This window comes from Cydia pomonella, chromosome 16 (assembly GCF_033807575.1).
Source record: "Cydia pomonella isolate Wapato2018A chromosome 16, ilCydPomo1, whole genome shotgun sequence".
Taxonomy (NCBI): domain Eukaryota; kingdom Metazoa; phylum Arthropoda; class Insecta; order Lepidoptera; family Tortricidae; genus Cydia; species Cydia pomonella.
In genome coordinates, this window is record NC_084718.1 from 13,841,264 (window position 1) to 13,867,293 (window position 26,030).

Consider the following 26,030-nt stretch of genomic DNA (forward strand, 5'->3'; position numbering starts at 1 on the left):
AGACAATAGTGGCCTCCGAGCCTAATAAAGTAATTCTTCTGGAAATATCGAATATACATGAGAACAACCGAGTAGTTTAATAGGTATAACCTGCAGTGGCAGCATGGTTCCATTTTTATCCACTTGTCACTATGCCTGTCACTTTTGCACATACATACTTGTTAGAACATGACAGGCATGGTGACAAATGATAAAGAGCTGACCATCTTAATTGTTTCCTTTCATACTGGATAACATTTATAAATATAACAGCCAATACCTGGGTTAGATAAAATATAATATGGCCTCCCTTCTGTCACCTGAATTTTACTTGTATTCAACCAGTCATACAGTGAAGTCGCATATAAATAAATTACAATGTAACAATTGTATGTAACCCTAGCCATGTGTTGGAAATAACATAACAGTTAATTAGTAAAAATATAATCCATAGGTCTTAATTTGCAAAAGAGCATTACAACATACTTTAGAGAATGTGTAAACCCATTATTTTTAAACCTGACTACACATTTATTATACACACGACTGACTACTGACAATACCCTACCTACATATTAACCCACCAATCCCTATTCATCATCATTTAAAACCTAACATACCTAAATAGCTCTAAAATCAGTCATAATAAAAGGCCCTCAGATTGATTTTATTTGTTTTCCCCATACCAGTTTTTCAACAGCCCATCCATGTTTCATAAAATATGATTTATATCATGATCACCCCAATAAAGAAAAAATAAATAATAGTTGGAATAAACAAGTGAAGTCACCAGTATGACAGAAAATATAATAAGTAGGCACTTAAATATAATTGTGAAATAATATATTATATGTCAATGAGTTGTTGATTTCTCTCCGGATAACCTTTTACCTCCATTAGTCACTACCTAAAAAGGATTTAGTGTAAGATAGAAAATAAAGTAAGATAAGGTAACTAAAAATGTATTTTATTATCAAAAATTAAATTCAGATATCATTTATAATACTTTATTTTTCGCAACAAGTTTTTCCAGTTAATCTAGTGTATGATTCTTTGATTTCTTGAATCGATTCACTTGTGTGTAACTTTCATCTTGTATTCCATATCAAATGGTGTATATCAAACCTGAAAAGAAAGTAACATGAAATTATTGTGCATAAAAATATATTGTGATCCGTTTCAACCATTGGCAAAAAGAAAATGCTTAGATCAAGCAGGTTTAAATTAAAGTACAAAAGTAACTTGAATATCTGCTACTAACAGAACTAACAGTTATGTATTATTGTGTCAACAATATATGTAATTGGAAATGTTGCCCCAACTGTCTATATTTGTAGGTAGCGTAGGTAATTCCTTGTGCTTAGGGCTCTGAAAGTAGTTAGGGATACGTATTAAACGAATAAGATAACTTACCGGGCAATGCAGCTCCTTGTTTAATTCGGTATTGCAGCTTGGAAAGCACTTGGACACTGAACAATCGTAGTCAGCAGTTTCACTTTAATTTAATGTGCCATTAATATAATCATAAATATATTCAAGATTGGCATGGCATAAATTGTGTAATTTTTAGATTTAAAACCTGAAAAGAAACTAGTTCGCGCCTACAAGTTTTCTCGTTGTTGAAAAATTTGACAACTTTGACATTTATGACTGGGTTGCTATATGAAAAAATAATTCTACCATAATTTTTTTGGTAGGAACGCGTTCATAGTATGGCCACACGATTAGCGCCGACATTCTGTTATTTTATAGTTGGTGCAACGCATTTTATTTAGCAATCGTTAAGACCCCCACGTAAGCGTTAAAATTTAGCGAACTGTGCTTACGTTAGCAGGTGGTTTGGTGCAACTGGCCCTTAATCATTCAGTGAACGCGGTGGACATCGATCGATGTAACTAAAACAAAACGCGTTAGGTGGCGTTAGCGAGCAACAGTGTGAAGTTCAGTAGTCAAAGGAAAAGACGTGTGCCGTGTTTACGGAAAAAAATAATTGATTTTGTTGGAAAGTACCTTTTAATTTCGTAAGTGGGAAGCGTACTTTAATTCCCTGTCACTACGGGAACGCTGTTTGGGGATTAGTTATTCAAAAATTTGCATACTTTTTGCTAAATTATTATAAATATTACAGCTCACTTGTTCCTAACCTCTAAAACCAATATCTAACACGGCGGCGTCAAGCGTGATATGAAAATATTCATCGGATAGTCATTTCGGGAACGGTCATTTCGGAAACGTTCTCGTATATGACAGGCGTTCTCGAAATGACTCTAGCGTTCCCGAAATGATACGGGCGTTCCTGAAATGACAATTTTCGGGCAAAATGACGCTCTAATGCTTTTAAAAACATGTAACCATGCAAAATATTGGTTTTAGGGAACTATTTAGTACGGGTAACATGGAAAATGATAAAAATGAAGAGAAAAAGAAGCAAAAAAAAACGATCAAAACAGGACAGTATAGCTTATAAAAAACATCGTGAAAAGGCTAATGCAAGGAAACGCAAGTTTTTAGATAAAATGACACCTGAACAAAGAGAGATGAAGAGACTGAAAGATAGGGAATATTACCAAAGAAAGAAGGCTGAAAATAAAGTTAAGACTGTTAGTGATAAGACTGAAAGACAGAAGAGGAAACAAAGAAAGTTGTGGAGAAAAAATCTCAAAAGTATAGACAGAAAAAAAAGATGATTGCAAATATTTTAGCTAAGAGCCCGCCAAATTCTGAAAATGAGATAGAAAACGATAATCGCGTGTCAAGGAAGAAATCAGGAAGAAAATAGGTTAAAAAAGATAAAGCACAGGCTTACAGAACTGTTAAAAAACAGAAAGATAAAATACAGAAAATGCAAAGAATTATAGATCAGTTGCGAAAAAAGTAAAGAAACAGAAGACGCGAAGAAAGAGCATCCCAAAAAAATGCTGATACGCCTACTCGCAAAGTTGATAAATTAACAAGAGGATGTTCTGTTACTCCTGAAATTCGTAAGCGTCTATTATTTGGCGAAGTTTTGACAACCCAACTAAAAGACATTGATAAATTACTAAAAAATTCTAAACCGCGAGAGGCTTTTCAAAAACGTGTCAGTGGCAACCGTATCAAAAAACATCGTTTAAATAATATGACCAAACAATTTATACGCAAAAATAAACATAATGACAACATTTTAATATCTAATCGGAAGCGTCCAACATTTTTAATCACTAATCAGATTCGTGGAGATATTCATAAGTTTTTTGAGCGGGATGATATCAGCAGAATGTGCCCTGGTAAGAAAGACTGCATCAAGGGAAATAAACAAAAGCGGTTGCTTCTATAATTGAAGGCCAAAACTGACTTTAACTTTTGATACTCGTGTTGCTCATTCTATAAGTACAAAGAAAGGTATAATACTGTAAATGTATATATTATATTCATGTCCAAAATATGCAAAAACCAGACGTTGTAGTCATTTAGGGAACGTAAACGTCATTTAGGGAACTTCATTGTCATTTTGGGAACACTCCCATCATTTTCGGGAACATCACAAAAACTGCAAATTTATCACTAATGAGTAATGCTATAGTTATATCTTGCATATACAACCTGAAATGACCTTTCAACATTTGTATTTATGTTATTAATTGATAACGTACTGCACAAATGTATACAATAAATTAAATTTTTGAAACGTAATTTACACTAATTGATAATCTATAGAGAGTAATTTGAAAAATAAGTCTTTTTATTATAAAAATATACAAAATAATAGCATTTACCGATAGAGGGACAGGTTAATTATAATTTCTTGACGATGATTATTAAAGGCATTGGATATATTATTATCAAAAAAAAATTTAAAAGTGTTCCCAAAATGATTTAAGGCCCTGGCATTTTTCTTATTAACAGGTAGAATTTCTAAAATATATATTTGTGTGCGTGCCTCTTCACAGGAAAGGTTCATGACAAATGACACAACATATTCCACTAGTTAATTTTCTTCAAAACAAAACTTGATTTCTCAGATATTTCAAAACCGAAAATGCTCACCTCTCTGATTTTGACCCGTACAGTCGCCATCAGATATATCGGAACGCATGTATGAGATCTCAAATTATTAAGATAAGACCTACTGTACTGTCTATATTACTTACCAAGACCTAAGTACCTATTATTTATATGTACCTACACAAAGAGAATTCCTATGTTAAAAGGAGATTAAATACATATTTTGTTATTCAACTACAAATAAAATAAAATTTATCTTTTTTAGTTAACACATGTTTTTACCGATTTCTTTAATAAAATAAAACATTAAAGTATTATGTGACTATATTTCATTGTCTTCGGTGTAGATTATTTACTGATGTTCCAATTTCCTGTATCAGTTTGGTACCAGGAAATATAAAAACTACACCTCTTCAAAAACTTTGCTGGTAGTTCGACATCTGTAAGTTTAAATATAAAACATGATAAAAACACTTAAGTCAAAAACGTATACATAAAATATTTACCCTATATTCTGGTCGCTCGGTAGGGTGCCCAGAAGGCTGGGTGCATTTCCGCGCTGGTTAACAATGCTGATCCTATGGTCACCAGAAGCCTATATAAGGCGCTCTCATAGAGCCACGCTAGTGCCCTAGAGTTTCAAATTCAACCCCAAGTGCCACAAATATGTAGTTAAGGGTTTAAATTCTGGATCAAGAACATGGAATACTATTCGCTAGTAAGGCCATAGGTATTAGAAAAAAATAATAGTAGGAGACGGCCGTGGTCATGGTAGGTGGTACAGGTGGGCCAGGCAAGCTCTGAAATTATGCACCTATTTTACTATAACTTTGTTCACCTGTGTATATTTACTGTTTCCATGATAATCATTTTTAATATGTAGCCCGTGTAATCGGGCTGTATAATTGGTCTCATATTTTTTAACACAAAATCATAATTTTAATTCAATAATTAATGGTGTTTTACAAATTAATCATTAATGTACCTATTTTGCAAAATTTTCTTGCATATAATAATATTGTTTACTTCAATTGACGTGTTTATTATTTTCGTTACTATGTCAACGTTAATACTTAAAAAATTATAACGTGAAGGTTGAGTCCGCAGTACAGTTACAGTTTACGTACATAGTGGCATTAGCACAGTCGGATTAGGACCAAACTCGAAATGTCTGAACAGTCATGAAATTTGGTATGTATATACGCCCCTTAAAGGCCCCTTTTTCATGCCCACACCATTTGACATTTGGGGACCTCGAGGAACCGCAGCCATCTTGGAAAATGTGGACCATCCAGGAGAAATTCGCGTTTTACTCTAAATCTACGTTATGAGAGGGTTTCTCAGGGATTGATGAAATAACAGAGACGTGTAGGTTTAGAATCAGTCTATTTGACCACTAACACAACAATCCGTACACTCACAGGTTACTTTACACACAATTTAGAGATTTAAGCCCAATAATCAGTTAATCTACAGTTTTACATTAATTATTTTAACAAGTTTATCGAGAGCGCGATAGAGTGTGTCGACCGACAAGACAGAACCCGCCGCCATGCTGTTGCGCGGGAGCGGGACGACATTACTACTCCTAACGTTAGAGTGAGATAGATGGCTTTCGCTCTACTCCGTGTAGCGCGCTGGGAGTTGTCCGCGAGAGGCGCGCGCGGGTAATTTGAACGCGGTAGACGTTTGACCGTTGGTGTCATCTACGCGGTTTGCTATAACGTTCTTTATTCAATAATCGTGTAAGGCAACATTCAAGCTTATAAAATTCTACATAAAATAGTTTTAGACATCTTTGCGAAAAAAAAAAAATGATCTTGCTTTAAAAAATACTTGCTAAACCCAGATTTAGCCCTTATACCCTTTCATGGGATATTCTCTTAATAGGAAACTTGGAAGAATAAAAATTCCACTTTTAACTATACATTTGTACATAATCTACCCCAATATCAATATTTTACTTGGCTGCAACTTAACCAGAAAGTAGGGTTATGGGTATAAGTACTGAGGATTCAGGACATCCTGTAGCTTAAGATACTGGACGGATTTTTTAAATGACGTATTATTTAGCCTTAAACCTTTTTCTTCCATTAATTTTAGTAACTTTGTATTGCATAGCACTTGTATACTAACTGTGGATCTACTGATGTCTGTTTTACTGTACTCCGCTCAATAGTTTAGGCGCTAGAAGAAAAAATATGATTTAATATTCGGAGTCCTCTCAAAGCGGCTGTATTGATTTTTCTTTAATAGAACAAGTAAAAGTAGGTTGTGAATGGCAAGAGGAATCTAACGATATGTCATTTAAAAAAATCCGTCCAGTATCCTAATACCTAGCTACTGGGTGTACTGAATCATCAGTACTTACACCCATAACCCTTCTTTCTGGTTTAGTCACAGTAGAGTAAAATGTTAATATTGGGGTAGACCACGTACAAATGTATAGTTAAAAATAGAATTCATATTCCTCCGAGTTTCCTTTTAAGAGAATGTCCCCTGGAAGTGTATAAGCGTTAAACTTAGATTCAGCAAGTATTCTCTATAACAAGATGTATTGTTCTGCAAAGATATCGAGGACTTTTTTGTGTAGAATTTAATAAGTTTTAATGTTGACTGTTGTGTTGATGGTACACATTTTCCAAGATGGTTCGGATTCCTCGAGGTCCCCAAATGTTAAATGGTTTGGGCATGAAAAAGGGGCCTTTAATTTATATACATAATAAATTTCATGACTGTTACAGAGATTTCGAGGTTGGTCCTAATCCGATTATGCTACATTGTGTGTCCGCAGCAAATTCGGTTCTCCATACAAATGTAGTTACGCTCTCATTTTAAAATGACTTGCTAGATTGCTCTGAAACTTTGTACTTACAATAGGATATGGTATGTCTATGCCTATAATTAATTTAAAACATAAATTTGAAATGAGAGCCAATTAAGTTCAATATTAAGAATATGTGTCGTTGTTGACTCGCCGACAACGGAATTGAGAATTTGAGGTGCCATGTTCTGTGCTGTGTAGAAAATCCTGAAATTATAAAGGATTTGTCTTGGCTAGTTTTTACGTATAGGCTACGTATCACCGAAACGTCACAAACACCACGAAGGTTCGGCTTGTACGGGCCCTCGTTTTTCCTATATTCTTATACGCTGCGGAGACCTGGACTATCCGAAAGACAGAGGAGAAGACGATAGACGCCCTAGAAATATGGTGCTGGAGGAAAATGCTGGGGATATCCTGGACCGAGTTTCGGACTAATGTCTCCATCCTTAAAGAACTCCGTATCAAGCAGCGCCTTTCGACTCTCGTAAAGACCCGCATACTCAGTTTTTTCGGTCACGTCTCGAGGAGGAACAACGACTCCATAGAGCGTCTAGTGGTGCAGGGTAGAGCAAACGGAAAAAGACCGCGCAAAAAGCCACCTATGCGATGGACTGACCAAATCAAATCTGCCATGAAGGGTCCCCTGAACGCATTTGCCAGAATGGCCCCCAACCGCGAAAAATGGCGAGAAATCGTACGGCAAGCAACATCTGCGCCTGATATCAGCAGTTGACTACGACGCTCTGCAAAGAGTACAACGACAAAGAAGAAGAAGACGTATCATATTTGTCTAAAATTTGGTTTGTTGGTACACACATAAGGGATAGTCTCTAGCTAGGTACGGGGTGCCACACTCGTCAGCGCGACGGCGATATTTTTTACCTTTTACCTAAAAATCTCAAATTTGTGTACGGGCTCAGCTCCTGTTTCGTCTTAAGCCTGAATTTAACAGATTCTGACTCACAGGGGGCTTTGAGCATGCTGTTGCGTTCGTTTTCAAATTTTGAAAAAAAGAACTAGCCTAACAACACAATAAATGCTTGTTTTTCCGCATTCTTCACTATATCTCCCTGTCTCACTACTATCTGACCTTCTAACCCAGAGGGGAAAATATACCTTATTGGGGCTACTCCATCTTCCTCATGATAATATATTTTACTTTACTGAAAAGCAATCTGTACATGATACAAGATGCACATTGTTAAGAGCCGGGGTTAGAACCCACGACCATTGGTTTTAAAATGAGGCTTTGTATATAATTTGTATTTTTATAATAAATCTGTTTTCTTGTTGACATTTTGTGGTATTGTATTGCTTTATGTTAATTGTCAAGATATTTCTTTCATCCTGGACAATTGTCACATGCGTCACATGTACGTTTTTATGATAGATCTACATCGACGCAACTGCATGTCATTGTCAAAGAGCATATATCGGAATTTGGCAGCTAACTCCATCTTGCGTCCAGTAGAAGAATCAAAATCGTACAGGTAAAACTACTCTCTGCCTTAGGATCCCCTTTTAAATGTCATAAATCCAAACATGGCAGCCATACCCATCGACAAAAAAGTCTACCGTTGATCTAATTTCATTTGACAGTTAACTAATACGTATTCGACACGCTTATATTTGACAACTAGAATCCTGACTAGAGCTGGGACTGCGTACCAAAAGTACGTCTCTGTTACTCGTACCAAAAGTACGTCTAAAATACCAGTTTTACGAGTATGACCCCGAATAGGCAGTTTACGTATTTGCCGTGCTTAGGCGTCTTACAAATAAGGATTATTTATACAAATATCGACTTATTATTTCGGTAAGGGTCGGAAATATGGTGACGGTTTGAGTGAAGGCTATGAATCTATTGTCATATTTTTGTTATATATTATTACATTATTTTTAGATACAACAGACACCCAGACGACCATCTGTTAACAAAATTTTATTTTACCTAAAGTAACGGTAAGAATGGAGGTACGAGGTGATAAAAGTTTCATATTTGTTTTATTTCAGAAATCAAAGTCCGTACTTTTAAATACTCGACAAGCTAAAAGTAGTCTATTACAAATAACCTGTTCCAAAAACTATTCCGGTACAACGCCCCGCCTCTAGTGTGGATATCGTTCACTGACAGGTGGTGATAATAGCAATTCGACAAGTCACAATATTTCTCACATCAAATGGAAATCAACACGAAACGTCACTTTTAGCATGTCGAATAAGGGCCCTGGCTTAACATGTATAGCCGCAGCTGACCGGACTCTATAAGTCAAGACGCGCTTTATGAGAAGACGCGCGACTTTTGACAAGGCATGTTCCATGCTAATTTATCACAGAGACTTGTCATACGCTTCGATACTATTTCTATGATTTATCATCAAATCATAGGCATCCAAAATGGAGGAGTTTCTATAAATAAATAACCGAAACAAACCATAAATAACCGAGTACAAACCAGTGGGAATAGAATTAAATGGATTTCTCTCGACTTGGGAGATAGGTAGTTTAAATGCATAAAACAAGTTCTATGGATCAAATATGCATGCTCAAATCCCTTCGGTGTGCCGGGCATCACGTTCATGCACGATGAGATAATACAACTACCACTAATAAGTTACCAACCCGCAGAGCCAAACAAATAATACAGACTGTCAATCTCCATGCGCATAAGCTTTAGACTCCGTTTGCCTAATGGTTCTACATAAACGTAACGTAGTTGATGCTCTTCCGTCAGTCCCAGCTCGCGTAGCCACCATGCCAATAATGAACGCTCCGTAGCGGAGCGTAGTCATCTATCTCTAATATTACTCTTCCATATTAGTAAGACAGTGACCGTTGCGTTCCGTAAACGATTGGCATGTTGGTACTTTTTGTCCTGAGACTAACTGAAGTAGCAACCGAAAAAATAGAATGGGGACGGATTGTTCACTATATCTGTATCAAATTTTGAACTGAAGTCCTGTACACGTTTGCAAACAAAGAATTCACTTCAAAACTGAGAGTCGAGACTTCACTAATATGACACAGAACACAGGTACAACATCAATGCTGGATCGCAATTTTATACGGATACTACCGTCTTTTCTATTCACGTGTTGTTGCGATAAGTAGCCTATATGTATAGCCGCAGATTAATCGATTTTATAGGTATGAGACCTGCATTACGTGGATAGTGGATACTCTGGGGAGGATGTCGGTTGCAGTAGAATGTGATTATGATGTACTAATAGGTAAGTTTAGCTGTCCCAAGGCAATCGAGTGCTTTTGAAAAGCATATAAGATTGAAAAATTATGATTAACCGTTGTTAAGGAATATACTATTTCATCTAGCAACATTGTACCTACGCCAAATTTACGTTCTTCCATTCTACCAGGTATCCACCATTTGACACTAAATTCAGTCATATTAGATTAAAGAAAATACTATCACTAATCATGGCCGATGCAACGGGCCTTCGCTTAAATTTTTTTTTAAGTTAAAATTTCAGTCCCTTTGATCCAATTTGCCTTGTGCATTCTATTTTGCGGTAACTGGAGAGTGACAGACTTAATTTGTGAGTAACAAGGCAAGAAGATTATAGAAAATCCAGCGGGCCCGCTCCACGAGGGAATCACACATCTCACTGACAAGGTGCCTCTAAACCCATTCTTATTTTACGAGCCTATTTTCGTTCTATCTTTATTCTGTTCCTAAGAACCGTGTAAGATAGACATGAATTGATGGAAGCGCGCTTTTGACGCCATTGACTGGTCGTTTCGGCATGAGACGTTATGACGAATTTTCTTATATTGTTACCTGAATAATCTTCAAAGAAACTTGTCAAATAACGTAGTACGTATCTGCTTGACCAGCGCGCTTGACCGTCTCAGGTTTAAGTTGGATCACAATCTGCCAAGTAGACATTTTGTCCAACCCTCTTTAAAACACGTTTAATTATTCCGAGCTTAACTATATTTCGTTATATTAATTTTGATGCTTACTATTTATTTTCTTTCTTCTAAACTAGCTGGCTTGGCCGTTGGGTATATTTGACGTGCCGCTATTGCTACATGGCTAGCAGCAACATTTTCAAACCAGATTCACCATAAGAGGTGATTAAAATATTAACTGATAATTTCGCTAATCGTATTGCAAGTACAAAAAGGTAATTAATGGTTAGTTCAGAGTGTTGGAGTACTTACAATTAACATAGAAAATAATATTTGTGTACAATGCGAAAGAGTAAGCAAATAACGATTTCTGTCGACTCAATATCTGATAAAAGAAACCTCATCGTTGCAGGAAATGTTTGATTAAAAATATTTCAATAGAATACCTACTCAATCTCACCATCGTGCTAGTTATAAAGATGTATTATTAAATTGATTTGATGAAAGCAGATCAGTAATACTGACGTTTCAATCGAAAGAGAAAACCGTATCATTGATTCGGTTTGCATTTTAACATTTATTTTATTTATTTTATCTATTTATACAAGGAATTCCAACAGCTTTAAAAAATACATTAAACTTTTTAGATAGTAGTACAGAGCCAATTACAGGAACTCGCAAATAGAAACTGTATATATATATATGTTATGGGAATAGTACTGTTATTTTTAATTGTATCATTGCAAATTCATTATTTCACGATGACGAAACGGAATATTATGATGATATTATAATATTATAGCGTGATGTTCATTATGGAAATTTGAATACGTCAATGATAGAAATAATGTCGCTAAAATAGCGAACATCGTGAGCTATTAAATCTTGCGGTTTGGTTGACTGCTAATACACAATTAGAAGTCCACTTCAACTTAATATGACTTAGGACCACTTGCGCGTTCCAGGGTCAGCCAACTAACATTACAGTTTAAGCCTGTATAAATAGTTAACTCCGAGTTAGGTGGCTAATCCTGGAACGCGTGGTGAACAGCGTAGGAACGAGTAGCGCAAGTAGTCAATTTTAACCAGAATTTACATATTAACTGGTCGTAATCGTATACCGGGAACGTCATTAAACAAGTCAAACGTATCTCTTACTTGTGAGTTTTAGGCGGATATTTCCAAGACGCTTGTTTTATTAGAGGGGAAGTCAAACGTGACTGGCGTGGCGCGTAGGCGGGGAGATAGAATTTGCCAAAACATTGACACAGTCTTTTTTTTTTTGCCTTACACTGTATGTACTTGTATTAGGCATATTGTACTTGGAGCCCGTTCACGTACTTGAAAAACTAAGTTAGTTTGTTATGTTTATGTTATGAATGTATACATTAAATATATCCGCCTCATTTTTCTTCCTATTGAATATAGTCTTTTTAGGGTCCCGTAGCCAAATGGCAAAAAACGGAACCCTTATAGATTCGTCATGTCCGTCTGTCTGTCCGATTCTGTCACAGCCACTTTTTTCCGAAACTATAAAAGCTATACTGTTCAAACTTGGTAAGTAGATGTATTCTATGAACCGCATTATGATGTTTACACAAAAATAGAAAAAAAAAAACAATAAATTTTCAAAAAATCTTTTTTCATCAAACCCATACGTGTGGGGTATCTATGGATAGGTCTTTAAAAATGATATTGAGGTTTCTAATATCATTTTTTTCTAAACTGAATAGTTTGCGCGAGAGACACTTCCAAAGTGGTAAAAAGTGTGTCCCCCCCCCCCCCGTAACTTCTAAAATAACAGAAAATCTAAAAAAAATATATGATATACATTCCCATGCAAACTTCCACCGAAAATTGGTTTGAACGAGATCTAGTAAGTAGTTTTTTTTAATACGTCATAAATGGTACGGAACCCTTCATGGGCGGGTCCGACTCGCACTTGGCCGCTTTTTTATCCATCCTCTTTAATGTCCAAACTATTTCAACATACCCTTCTCAAAACTTGTTACTACATCTTCATTTTCTCCAGTCACAGGCCACCAGAAACTAACGACCCGATTCAAACCTTAATATAAGTCAAATATACATATTATTAATCGATATCGTATCTTTAGGAAGGGGAAGGTTAAGCAGGAAAGCTGACCCCACCACCATGTGAGATACATAGCTGGGAAGGGAGAGAGAGAAAGAGAGATCGTGTGTTTATGAAATTTTCGGGTCGTCATTCAGTAAAACCCACTCGTGAAGATCTGAGGATTCTAAAGGAACAACTTCAAAAGCGGGAAAGTGTATTTTACCGAGAAAAATGTATGAAGTTCCAAGAACCAAAGTTCACTGCCGTATTACGTGGAAAATTGTTATATTAAAAAATATTACGTGATCGTATGTAAATACCCGTATATTAAACGGTACAAACATATTGGTAAATTTAGCGCAATTATAGCACCAGTGCAGTTCTAGCGCTCATAATTCGATCATCATATAAATAACTATTTATGTGGGTGAAATTTATACATGGCATAACAATTTGCATGTTATGCTCGTAACATTGCCGCTTACGCTTGATTTGGTAGGCAATGGAGTCAGTGAGCACAGCAACTGAATACCTAATGAATGGGGACTAATCTATCGGAAGTTAGTATGAATAATAATGTATTTGAACGTGAAATTACACTGTTATTGCGTGTGAGTTTGCTAGGTTAACATTTTATCAAACTGACACATAATCCTGCTGGGGTGTAAAGCTCGAACCATTTTCTTCCAATGACTCCGGTCCTGGGCAGCTTGGGTAATATCCTCCTACCCCATTCCCAATACACGCAACTCTTTCTCCACGGAACGGCGCCAAGTAAATTCAGGGCGACCATGTTTCCGTTTTCCGGACATCTTCCAGTTAATACATGAAAAGGTGAACAGGTATAAAGATTTATAATAGAGCGCCAGATGATATTACAAAAAAATAATACATCAAATTCAAAAAGGCTTTAAAGAAATGGCTAGTGGACAAATGTTTCTGTGCGTACGTTATTAAGCAGATAATAAGTCAATTGTATATTATACACGCCTAACACTTACATATTTGTATATAATTTCATCTTACTGTACCTAAAACTATGCATAATAAAATTAATAAATATTTCATTCATTCATTAATACATTCAAACATTTCTATAAAAACAGCAATGACACCGAAAAACTTTGAAATATATATAAAGTCTAAGAAAATCTTCAGCCCCTTGACCTACATCCGGAATTTCATCGAAACTATCGAAAAACGTTTACTGAGGTTTTTCGATCCAACTTTTCTATCCGCTTTTTGTTAGTCTTCTTTCAATCCATACTCTCAACGGGGCCATTAGATATTCTATTTTGTTTGATATCAAATACATTTGTTTTATAGGGCCTCCTTGCATATAAGATATTCACAATTCTATTTTTCTTGTTTAATATTCTTTAAGTATGTCATAGTAGGCCCTTTGGACTGTGCCTAATGGATATCTTCTCATAATACAAGGAGAATATTGTAATGTTACAAAAACAAGACGTAATTGTAAAATAGCATTGCCAGCGGGTTTTACTATGAAATATATATATGTATATATATATATATATATATATATATATATATATATATATATATATATATATACGTATATTTTTTACCCGATTGCGACATTTACGAAAAGTTTGCGATATGTGTGCGTGTGTATGCGCGCGCGCGTATTTGCGAGTGTGTGTGAGTTGGTACGTCGTTTTTTTAATGATATAGGAGGTAAACGATCGCCTGATGGTAAGGACTTACCATCGCCCATGGACACTCGCAACATCACAGGGGATGTAAGTGCGTTGCCGGCATTTAAGATGGGTTAAGATCGTATCGGTCCGGAAATACCGCAGGCAACAGTTCATTCCGCAGTTTAGCTGTGCGAGGCATGTTTCTGGAGAAAGGCACAGTTGAGGACTGCCAACCATCAAAGAGGTGAGGATGGAAATATTGCCGCATACACCGATGGTGGAAAGAAGCGGCAGGGATTAAAATGAACAATTCCTCGGAGCATTCCCCGTTATCATTTTTGGATAACAAGTGTTTTACACTTACCTATGTTAATCCAGATTAATCTACCCGTAAATTTAAGTTAACAACTATATCTATTAAAGGAAATTTGTTATCGACGTTTATAATAGTGCTACGGAAAATTACCAAAGCACCAGAACACCCGCCTGCAACGCCCACGTGACTCGGGAATACGTGCACTACTTCAGTGGCCACTTTCGTGACGCATATCGTATAACGTTACCCACATAATTGTATGTAATTTAATATTGGCGTAGGTTACCGCGATAGTTAATCATGAAATAAAATTAGTAAAAACGCATTATAATAAAATAAAAATAAAATAAAATATTTTTATTTCAGAACCATAAAAATTCCATAAAACATTGTTAGTACCATCGTTATAGCTAGGGGTTAGTAAGTACATTAAAATCAAATCAAATCCAAATTATGTCACGTATAGTGTATCTAAAATACACCCCGAATCACATTATACACGCTCGCGATTACAAGGGCTATTTTAAGTTAATTCTAAGCGATATAATCTGTTTTAATTGTTTTATAGTGATTATTTTAGGCTTGTTTAAAATAATTGTCTGTCTGTAAGACGAACGTCTGGCATAGTGGGTAGTGACCTAGTGACCCTGCCTATGGTATTTTTTTCACATTTTCCTTCATAAATCATTTTTTCCACTAATTTGAGCTCTTCCAAATAATACCCCACTCGACCTAGTCACTAGACTAGAATAGAATAGAATAGAATAGAATAGAATAGAAGAAATTTATTCAGAAAACGCTTAAGTTTAAGTAATACATGAGACGACAGACTAGACTTTGAAATGTTGCCCCCTCTTCATTATTGAGCATTTCCAATAGTTATTAAAAAAAATACTTATGATGTATTGTGTCTGGGTTAGCGTTGTTCATAACTATTCCAAATTTCAAAAAAATGGTCTCCCAAAGGGAAGCGTACTAGCTCCGACCCTTTTTAACATCTACACAAACGACCAACCCTGCCCACCAGGAACGGAACGGTTTCTATACGCGGACGATCTGGCCTTAGCAGCACAGTGCCACTCGTTTGAGAGAGTCGAAGAAACCTTGTCTGAGGCGCTAGAACATCTCGGGACGTACTATAAGGCAAATTGCCTTCAGCCGAATCCCAGCAAAACGCAGACCTGTGCATTCCATCTGCGAAACCAACAAGCGCACAGGCCCCTATGCGTGATGTGGGACGGAGAGGTGATTGAACATTGCCCCTACCCACGATACCTAGGAATCACGCTAGATAGGGCACTGACTTTTAAGACCCATTGCGCCAACACCCGTATGAAAGTCAGCGCGCGTAATAACCTGCTGCGGAGACTTACATCGACCAGTTGGGGAGCGACTGCACATACTATGCGTACTACTGGACTGGCACTATGTTTTTCAGTAGGTGAGTTTGCCTGTCCAGTCTGGCATCGATCTGCACACGCGGGCCTTGTAACAGCCGCACTCAACGATACCTGTCGTACTATAACTGGATGCCTCAAGCCGACCCCGCTTAACAGGTTATACCCGCTTGCGGGTGTGGCCCCTCCAGACATCCGCAGAGAGGTGGCTTGTGCTAGCGAAATGCGAAAACAACAGACTGACCCACGCCACCCGCTGCACGGCCATAACCTGCCACCCGTCCGCCTTAAAAGCCGCAAAAGTTTTACCAGGTGTACCAACCCTCTGGTGGGCGAACACTCCGATGCTCGCTGCTCACTTTGGCGGAGGCGGTGCCCACCACCAGACATATATGTGCCAGTGTCGGAGCATTTACCACCCGGCCACAAAGAACCATGGCCCATCTGGAAGGCGATGAACAGGCTCAGGTCTCAGGTTGGCCGTTGTAAACAGAGCATGGTCGAATGGGGACTGCTTCGTGGCCACTCTATTCAATGTGCTTGCGACACTGCACCACAAACCATGGCGCACCTGCTGGATTGCCCCGCGTGCCCGCACTCGTGCTCTGAATCTGACCTGAGAGATGCCACGGTCCGGGCTGTCAGTACCGCTGCTTTCTGGGCATCCACTGTTTAGGGGAACCTCGACACGAGAGAAGAAGAAGATTCCAAATTTCAAATCGATAGCTTAAGTGGTTCTCGAGATATTTAGCGACGTGACAAACAAACAGACAGACGGACGGATAGAGTCGCACCATAACGGTTCCTTTTGTATCTCATTGGTACGGAACCATAAAAAGTGAGTAAAAGTAAGTACTTATTTTTAACGTTCAGTTGTTTTTATACCTCGGTGGCAAACAAGCATACGGACCGCGTGATGGTAAGCAGTCTTCGTAGCCTATTTACGCTTGCAACTCCAGAGGAGTAACATGCGCGTTGCCGACCCTAACACTCCGCACCGTTGTTGAGTTCTGGCAACCTTACTCACCGGCAGAAACACAACACTATGATTAGGGTCTAGTGTTATTTGGCTGCGGCTTTCTGAAAGGTAGAGGTACTTCCCCAGTTGGGAACTAGCTCTGCTCTAGATTTGGAATGACATCCACTGGCTGTGCCCTACCACACAAAGCGAGATGACATTCACAATACCCATACCTCTATTTTGGACGCAGTTTAAGGACGTACCTGGGTCCCAGGTAATAAAGATATTTTATTTTATATATTACCGTTTCGTATCCGTACCGTCAACATTTCCAGTGCTCTTGGCCAATTTATTTATTTATTATTTACTCCTTGGTTTTGTACACGGAATAAAGATTTCTCTGAGCAAAACCAAGTAATGTAGGAAGAATATTTACATCCTCGAACAAAACTAGAAATGTTATCGGTAATGTGCAAAGAAAAAATATTTCTTAATACATTACCCGGTTTTGTGCGTAGAATATTTTTTCCTTGTACATTGCTGGTAATGTAACTCGGTTATGTACGAGTAACAAGGGGCATTTTCGCTTTTATTACCCAAAAGTTCTCAAATAAATAACAATTAATTTTTGTTTTTTAATTATTTTCTATCCTATACTTTTTTTTTATGTAAGTATCTTTGTATGTACCTATCGATATGCCATTAAATTAATTTTTCACTTTTCATGCTCGTAAAATTGACGTTTAGTCGCGTGTAAGCGGCATAAAATTGTTTATTATGTTCTAGAGCATAAAGTGAAGTCATCTATTACGACCCTTATTAACTCAGCTATAAATTCCAAAATCTGTCATAAAAATTGCCCCCGCCCGCTACCGGCGCGCTCCCGACAGGCGCACCCCCGACTAGCCTGAGTATGATTTTCTTTAGTCTTGAAAAACTACGGCAAAATAACCTAAAATGTTGGATATTTTTGTATAATTTCCTCGCAATCGAAGTGAAAAGCAGAATATATAACTCAGGATAAATTGCCTCGGATAAAAATGCATCACTTTATGCTCTTGTAGTAAAATTTAATTTACAGTACATATGGTGCTACTTTATAGCACTAGTGCGAAAATTAGCATATTACGTTACTGTGTCGAACATTTAAAGGGCCATATGTACTGTAAAACGTTGTACGATACATGTGCGAATAGGCAATTCGCAACTCGTGTCGGTTTAAAACACTCCCTTCGGTCGTGTTTTAATTTATCGCCACTCGTTTCGAATTTCCTATTTTTCGCACTTGTATCGTAATGTACTAATTTAGTAGTATTAGTAGGTACCTACTTACATTTCCTATGTTGAGAATTATTCAGAAAGGTTGTACAGGTTTGGTTTTAAGTCCTAGGTGTGGAAATTACTAAAGCACTTTAACCCCTCTTTCGCGCCACACGCTCACGTGACAAGGACAATTAATGAAATGGAATACATTCATTTATCTTCAAGCAACAAAGGAATCTAGATACCTATATAAATATGTACGACCGTACAACTACCTAGTACACAGCTAATTAAGTATAAATAATCTTAACTACGAATTTATTTTAGTAACTTAGGTAGGCGATTTATACATCCGCTTTTTCGTGAAAATATGCAGTGAAATTTGACATTTCATTAGCTTTTATCTTTGGTCGAAAATACATTATAAGAACCATGCCATCAACATCATAATTTTAGCTTGTTATTACCCACTGCTGCGTATAGACCTCACTTCGTGTACGCCGCTTATAGCGTACCGTATGGAATATATTAAAAACTAGCATAAACCTATGGAATAAAATATACAAATTAAACTCTAAAATCATAGCAACGTCTGGTAAACAATCGTTTACCACAAATAGTTTAGTCATAAATAATATTACAATGCAAATGTTATCTTTTACCGCATATACTCATAAGTATAAATAATGTTGTTTTCTATCAGAAAATGTCACTCGCAAGGAAAGCCAGTAACATCAAAATTTATAGGGTCCATATCGAAGCCATTCAGGTCTCGAAGCTACACTTAACCCACATTAGAGCTTACTTCGGAACCTAAATAAACTAATATGGACATGAATAGCTGTTCTATTCTATAGACTTGAGAGGAATTTTACTCCAATATCTATACATTCATAGTATAGGGGTCAAGAGTAATAAAGTATAGTAATCGTCCATACATAAGGAAAAAACGTTTTTCCACTTCTAAACATTTTCCATTCTCCATGATTTTTTAGTATGTTATTGACACAATGAAAAGCTAGGTTTATAGGCAATATTTTTTTTTTTAAGCGTAACCTATATACCTAGAATATATGCTGAAGCGATCGACATCAAAATCAAAGTGATTTGTTAAGATTTAGTGGAAAACATTTTCTCCCGCAATGGCATTTCATAGAAAAATTACAGTTACTTTGAAATGGTCTACATTATGATCATATCGCAACCAAAACTACATTTATGATATATTGTTTGGTTGCGTGACAAATATTAACCGTAAGCGTCGAGCTAAATAATTTGTATATAGATTATTATTACCAACTTTCGATTATCGAGATGATTATAACAAGCTCAAAACTCGACAATAATGCATTATTTTACCTTTGGTCTCCAGCATAAAGGATGATTCACGCCAGACCGGGCCGGGGCCAGGCCGGAGCTTCCGGCGCTTCCTTTTCAATGGAAAGAACCAGCCGTCATAGAAAAGGACGTGTCGGACACCTCGGTCTAGCTTGATTAAATACATAAATAAATACTTTAACTTAATCGCTCAATTATGAAATCTGCAGACTGCAAGGAAGAAAATTAACGAATATTACAACTTAAACCAAAACTGAGAAAAGGGATGTTATTTACGAAAGGAATGCAACGTGTTGTCAAAATAAGCCATGATTTATTTTATTTCGAAACACACATGAACACATACACCCGTTTCTGACGAGATATTTTGGCCAATAGTTCGAGTCAGACGGGTGCCTTTCACCCGAGTTAAACACTCTAAGTACTTTTCATTTAGAATATGAGGAAAAGATGTGTATTTTACAAAACATTAATAATTATATATACTTGTACTTAAAGTTTTTCTTAACAGTATTTATAATTAACAATTTAGGTAAAAAATCGTTATTTATGGAAGAGGAAGTATATAAAATAAATTATAAAACAAAAAAATCACAAAATATTCATTTACATGAACACGGTACAATACAATTAAAATTTTAAATAGGTCCATTGTATTCAACCTGCATGCAGGTGTGCTATTAGTACATGCAAGTACAACATGCAATGTGCTGCTGAGAGCATCGCTTACCAAGTCCATTTTGAACCAAATTAAAGAAAAAAAAACAATAAACGTACCTACTTAGAAAGTAAAAAACCCTAGAGCACAAACGTATCACTTTTAGCCCGCTTCATAGATGACCTACTTTCAGACTATGAGAAATGAAAAAATGTTTACATTTCAAAATGTATTACGCATAAACAAAACTCAATAGACACGTCACTTGTGGTCGGTCCTCGTGAGTACGTCATTAAAGCGTAACAGACCGCCATTTATTTACCTACCTCCAGCGTTGTGAGTGCTAGAGTACTATTCTTCAGCATTTCTAAGATAAATTGTGGGAAACAAATGGACGAATGTTACCAACTAATGAGGTCCACGGGCATAGAATAAATAATAGTAGCATGGGTACCCTTTTGGTACAAAGCCAAACTACTTACTCTAGCGACATACAAGACAAGAATATCACTTCTTTTCTTTGGCTCGCTCTTGGTAATTAGTACTAGAGTAATTATACGACAATCTCTACTGTACACAATCTTGTTCCCGGGCAAAAAATAAAAATGGCGCAGTACAATCGGTCTCTCAACGAGTCTAAATATAGTAATCTAGTGCTCAATAAAAAGAGGTATGTATATAAATAATATCCCATATGTATGTAAGAGGTATGTGTTTAAATACAATACGGGCGAAAATTTCAACAGTGGTTAGTATAGGACTTAAGAAGTATATTGAGATAATTTTACTTAGAAAGACAATTAAAATATTTCCCATACAAAATAATTCGGCCCGCAATGTAAACGCACAAGATACGAGTTTTTCAAAGTAACTGTAAACGCTCACGCCTTGTTGGTCGTTACAATAAAAAGCTCGTATCTCATAAAAATCATGTCATGATATGTCTCGTAATGTTTGCATTGCAGTACATAGTTGCTCGGTAAATTTTCAAGAATTGATTACGGAGTTATAATTAACTTCTTAATTAATGGTTACACAGATAAGTTATAGATCTGGTTTAATTTATCGCCCATATTGGATTTACACACTGTATATGTAGAGGGTTAAAAGTATTCTCTTATTCTCAATAAAAAAGGTATGTCTATACATGTACGAGTGGAACAATTAGATTGTGACAGACACTTTTGAATGTAAACTGTAGACATATCTTTATATTTGGAGAAGTCTTCCAGGGTGGTGTAATATGTCTTTCCTTGCCTGCAGGGTCCCTTTTCTGATGGGAAGCCACATATACGTTGACACGTTGTTTTATCCGCTACTATTAGTGGATGTGCCACAACGGAAAAAAAGCTACTTGGCCGCATACATACTCGTATCGACATCGACGATTTTTGGTACACAGGTACTTTAGACCAAAACATTTAATTTTTCCACCAGTTCCTAAAAATCCCTCCTTGATTTTTTTTTAAAACCTATCGCGTGGGTTATCAAATAAAAGAGCATTATGAGACGATTCTAGAAATATACTACACTCTTACCTTATAGAAACCTGTTTTCCAAAAATCTTAAAAACATTTTCGAAACATGCCCAATTTGGGCTCCCCCAGGTGAGAGGTGGCTCGGTGTTTCAAAACACACGCCAAACGTCTTGTTATATCCTCATATCAAACGTAAAATAAAGCAATTTGTAAAATAATAACTGTAACTATTTTGTTAAGGTTTTAACTTTTGTGTTTTTTTTTTAATTTTTTTTACGTATGTCTAAAATTGCCGCATATACCTATATCTACATCGAAGCCGCTTCAGTACATAGTTGCTCGGTAAATTTTCAAGAATTGATTACGGAGTTATAATTAACTTCTTAATTAATGGTTACACAGATAAGTTATAGATCTGGTTTAATTTATCGCCCATATTGGATTTACACACTGTATATGTAGAGGGTTAAAAGTATTCTCTTATTCTCAATAAAAAAGGTATGTCTATACATGTACGAGTGGAACAATTAGATTGTGACAGACACTTTTGAATGTAAACTGTAGACATATCTTTATATTTGGAGAAGTCTTCCAGGGTGGTGTAATATGTCTTTCCTTGCCTGCAGGGTCCCTTTTCTGATGGGAAGCCACATATACGTTGACACGTTGTTTTATCCGCTACTATTAGTGGATGTGCCACAACGGAAAAAAAGCTACTTGGCCGCATACATACTCGTATCGACATCGACGATTTTTGGTACACAGGTACTTTAGACCAAAACATTTAATTTTTCCACCAGTTCCTAAAAATCCCTCCTTGATTTTTTTTTAAAACCTATCGCGTGGGTTATCAAATAAAAGAGCATTATGAGACGATTCTAGAAATATACTACACTCTTACCTTATAGAAACCTGTTTTCCAAAAATCTTAAAAACATTTTCGAAACATGCCCAATTTGGGCTCCCCCAGGTGAGAGGTGGCTCGGTGTTTCAAAACACACGCCAAACGTCTTGTTATATCCTCATATCAAACGTAAAATAAAGCAATTTGTAAAATAATAACTGTAACTATTTTGTTAAGGTTTTAACTTTTGTGTTTTTTTTTTAATTTTTTTTACGTATGTCTAAAATTGCCGCATATACCTATATCTACATCGAAGCCGCTTGGTACACAAGTACTTTAGACTCAAACTTTTAATTTCTCCGCTAGTTCCTAAAAATCCCCCCTACAGGGGAATTATTACTTCATCAATTTTTGTATGGGATTGACGACCGGTTTGGCCTAGTGGGTAGTGACCCTGCCTACAAAGCTGATGGTCCCGGGTTCAAATCCTGGTAAGGGCATTTATTCGTGTGATGAGCATGGATATTTGTTCCTGAGTCATGGGTGTTTTCTATGTATTTAAGTATTTATAAATATTTATATATTATATATATCGTTGTCTAAGTACCCTCAACACAAGCCTTATTGAGCTTACTGTGGGACTCAGTCAATTTGTGTAATAATGTCCTATGATATTTATTTATTTATTTATTTATTTATCAAATGCAAGAGCACGAAGACTGTTTCTAAAAATATACTACAATGTTACCTTTTAACCACGTGTTCCCAAAAAAAGTATTTTCGGCACATAGCAAGTTCTTCAAGTTTAATTCTAAGGGTAGTCCTCATACAAGGAACCTTTTTACAAAAATAAAACCTTTTTGAATGATTTTTAATTTATTGTCTTTGTTACTCGCCTTCTTCTTCTGTGTATTTGTTATTGCAAATGAAAATGGATTGTTAACAACACAAAATTACACAAACTGAGGCAGCTACTCGAGGCAAAGAGAATAGATTGGAAGATCACTTTGTGTTACTGCACTCTCCATGGCAGATCTTGCAGGCTGGCGTGCAAGGTAGTCTGTTCCGTCTGCATAGGCAGTGTGGTTTGTCCTGCATGGAGACCGACACCCACACCGGTCAAGCTCTTTTACTGCCTCCCATATCCAGCCAAGGCTGGTCCATGCTGGCTTTAGGTTTTTCCGTTGTAGCACATCCACTATATTGATGTTGACCGTACATGTTAGGATTCATTTTAGGTGTTGGCAGAACATCACATGTTGCCAGAGCTGAACGAGGGTGCAGAGTATTAGGGATGGCAACTCTCATATAATGTCAAAGAGTGGTATGGCCACTGTAAATGTCATCTCGCTGTGTGGTAGGACACAGCATAGCGATTGTCATTCCAGATCTAGAGCAGAGCCCAACTGGGGAAGTACCTCTACCTTACAGAAAACTACAGCCAAATAACACTAGGCCCTACTCATAGTGATGTGTTACTGCCGGTGAGTAAGGTTGCCAGAGCTCAATGCGGCGCGGAGTGTTAGGGTCGGCAACGCGCATGTCACTCCTCCTAGCAGGCATCCATAGGCTACGGAGTCTGCTTACCATCAGGCAGGCCGTATGCTTGTATGCCACCAACGTAGTCCTATAAAAAAAGAAACAGCAGTAAAATCATTCATCGGAAAATAGCTTGTCGGTAAAACTATTTGAAACCCAGCTAATATTGTCTTCGGTTACCGCAATAATTATTCATCGAATTAACCGATTTCAACGGATGATGTCGCAAAAACTGAATTCAGGATGCTGTTGGGACTGCCTCGTTTTTGCAGCGCATCAGGTATGTTTGCGGAGGCGCGCACTGACTGCTTTGGTGCAATAATACGCAAAAGAGCTACCTCCCTGATGCGTCGCGTGCGTGACAGTTCCAACAGCCTCTTGCGCCTAGTGTTAGAGTCGTGTGCTTGCGCCTTCTGGAAACATTGGGAGGATGTACATATGGGATCCAGAAGCTTAGTTTATAATTTATTATAATTTAGTATAGGTTTAACTAACATGGGATTAAGGGAATGTACACTAACACTATGGACAAGGTCCGAAATAAAAATAAATTGAATTGAATTGAAAACGTTCGACTTTGTCGCTTGCCATAAGGACGCCTTGACAGGTTATTCGTATAAAGTTACAAGCAAATCTCGTCCATGTGGCAAGCGACAAAGTGGGACATTTAGCCGGCGGCGGTCACAAGCAAATAAATATTTTTGTGTTAATTCGTCCTCTTATTTGCTAGGTCCATTAGGCACATAAGTTAATTACTGCAATTGACAGGAAGCAAAATTAATTAATAGCGTCGTCTATATTGAAACCAATGGGTTATGACGCTGACGTTGGCATTTCCTTTGAAGACGCATTTAATTTATACATACTACACGAGACAAGTGCGAAAAATATGAAATTCGCAACGAGTGGCGATAAATTAAAACACGATCGCAGGGAGTTGCGAATTACCTATTCGCAACGTTTTACAGTACATGTTCCGTTCTTAACGTTTAGTTTTAAATAATTAATCATATTCCGCGCGCTTCAGACCGTTTATCGATGCAATGTCAAAACGCACTTCACAGCGATGCAATACTGAAATTTAAGCCAATAGGATCGCCCGAAAATGATCGGACGACATGCTAGGGACAGCCATCAGCAGAGCGCCTCTGGTGGCGAAAAGGGGAACTAACGAAACGCACAAGGCGTGCGGATCGACCGCTACCGATTTAAATCGTTTTTTATGGTTTAAGCAACGAAACCTAAGTGTTTTAGTGTTCTATCGCGCGTGACAAAAGGCCTAAGACTATTAACCGTACCGCCGGCCGGCGTGTGAAAGAAGAAAAGGTGATAAACGTAAGAAGAACCAGTCACATCGAGAGGATTCCACCATTGCTGCAACCTCAGGTTAGTCCCGTGCATGATAATCCTGTTGGACTGAATTTCTCTTGTTGTATCGCTTGTTACCGGCGAGTGTAGATATTTATGCTCGATCCAGTATGTTACGGATTGGCATTGCATCTTTATTAAAACCGCGCTAATTTGTAACATTCTTTTTGGTGCCGAAACCAGGGAATCACCTTTTGACCTTCATTTACACTCGGCCTACCAACTACCAATTTTACTTCGTAACCTTTCTACCATTGTCGTTAATACTCGTTTAATATCCTTCCTTATTTACCGTGTAAACGAATTACAACGTCAATCTATCGCGTAATTACGAAGTTAAAATCAGTCTTTGGTTCATTTTGTCTCGCTACCCTACCGTTTACCGAATTTACAATTGCATAATCTTTTCACTAAAACTTTATCGAAATATACCTAATCGTTTAAATCTAGTTTACAAAATCATTTAGAAT

General features: G+C 37.1%; 2 protein-coding genes and 1 long non-coding RNA gene across 4 annotated transcripts in view; 2 read left to right on the plus strand and 1 right to left on the minus strand.

Annotated features, from left to right (window-relative positions):
• Positions 1–26,030, plus strand: part of LOC133526357 (neuropeptide CCHamide-2 receptor-like) — a 213,162-nt gene that overhangs the window by 112,699 nt on the left and 74,433 nt on the right. The window lies entirely within an intron of this gene.
• The window catches only part of LOC133526358 (uncharacterized), a 68,265-nt gene that overhangs the window by 26,325 nt on the left and 15,910 nt on the right, over positions 1–26,030 (plus strand). The gene's annotated exons all lie outside the window — the stretch shown is intronic.
• Positions 926–1,813, minus strand: LOC133526377 (uncharacterized). Its single transcript, XR_009800721.1, has 2 exons — positions 1,393–1,813; positions 926–1,104 (listed from the first exon to the last, which is right to left on the minus strand). It is a non-coding gene; the product is annotated as an uncharacterized LOC133526377 (long non-coding RNA).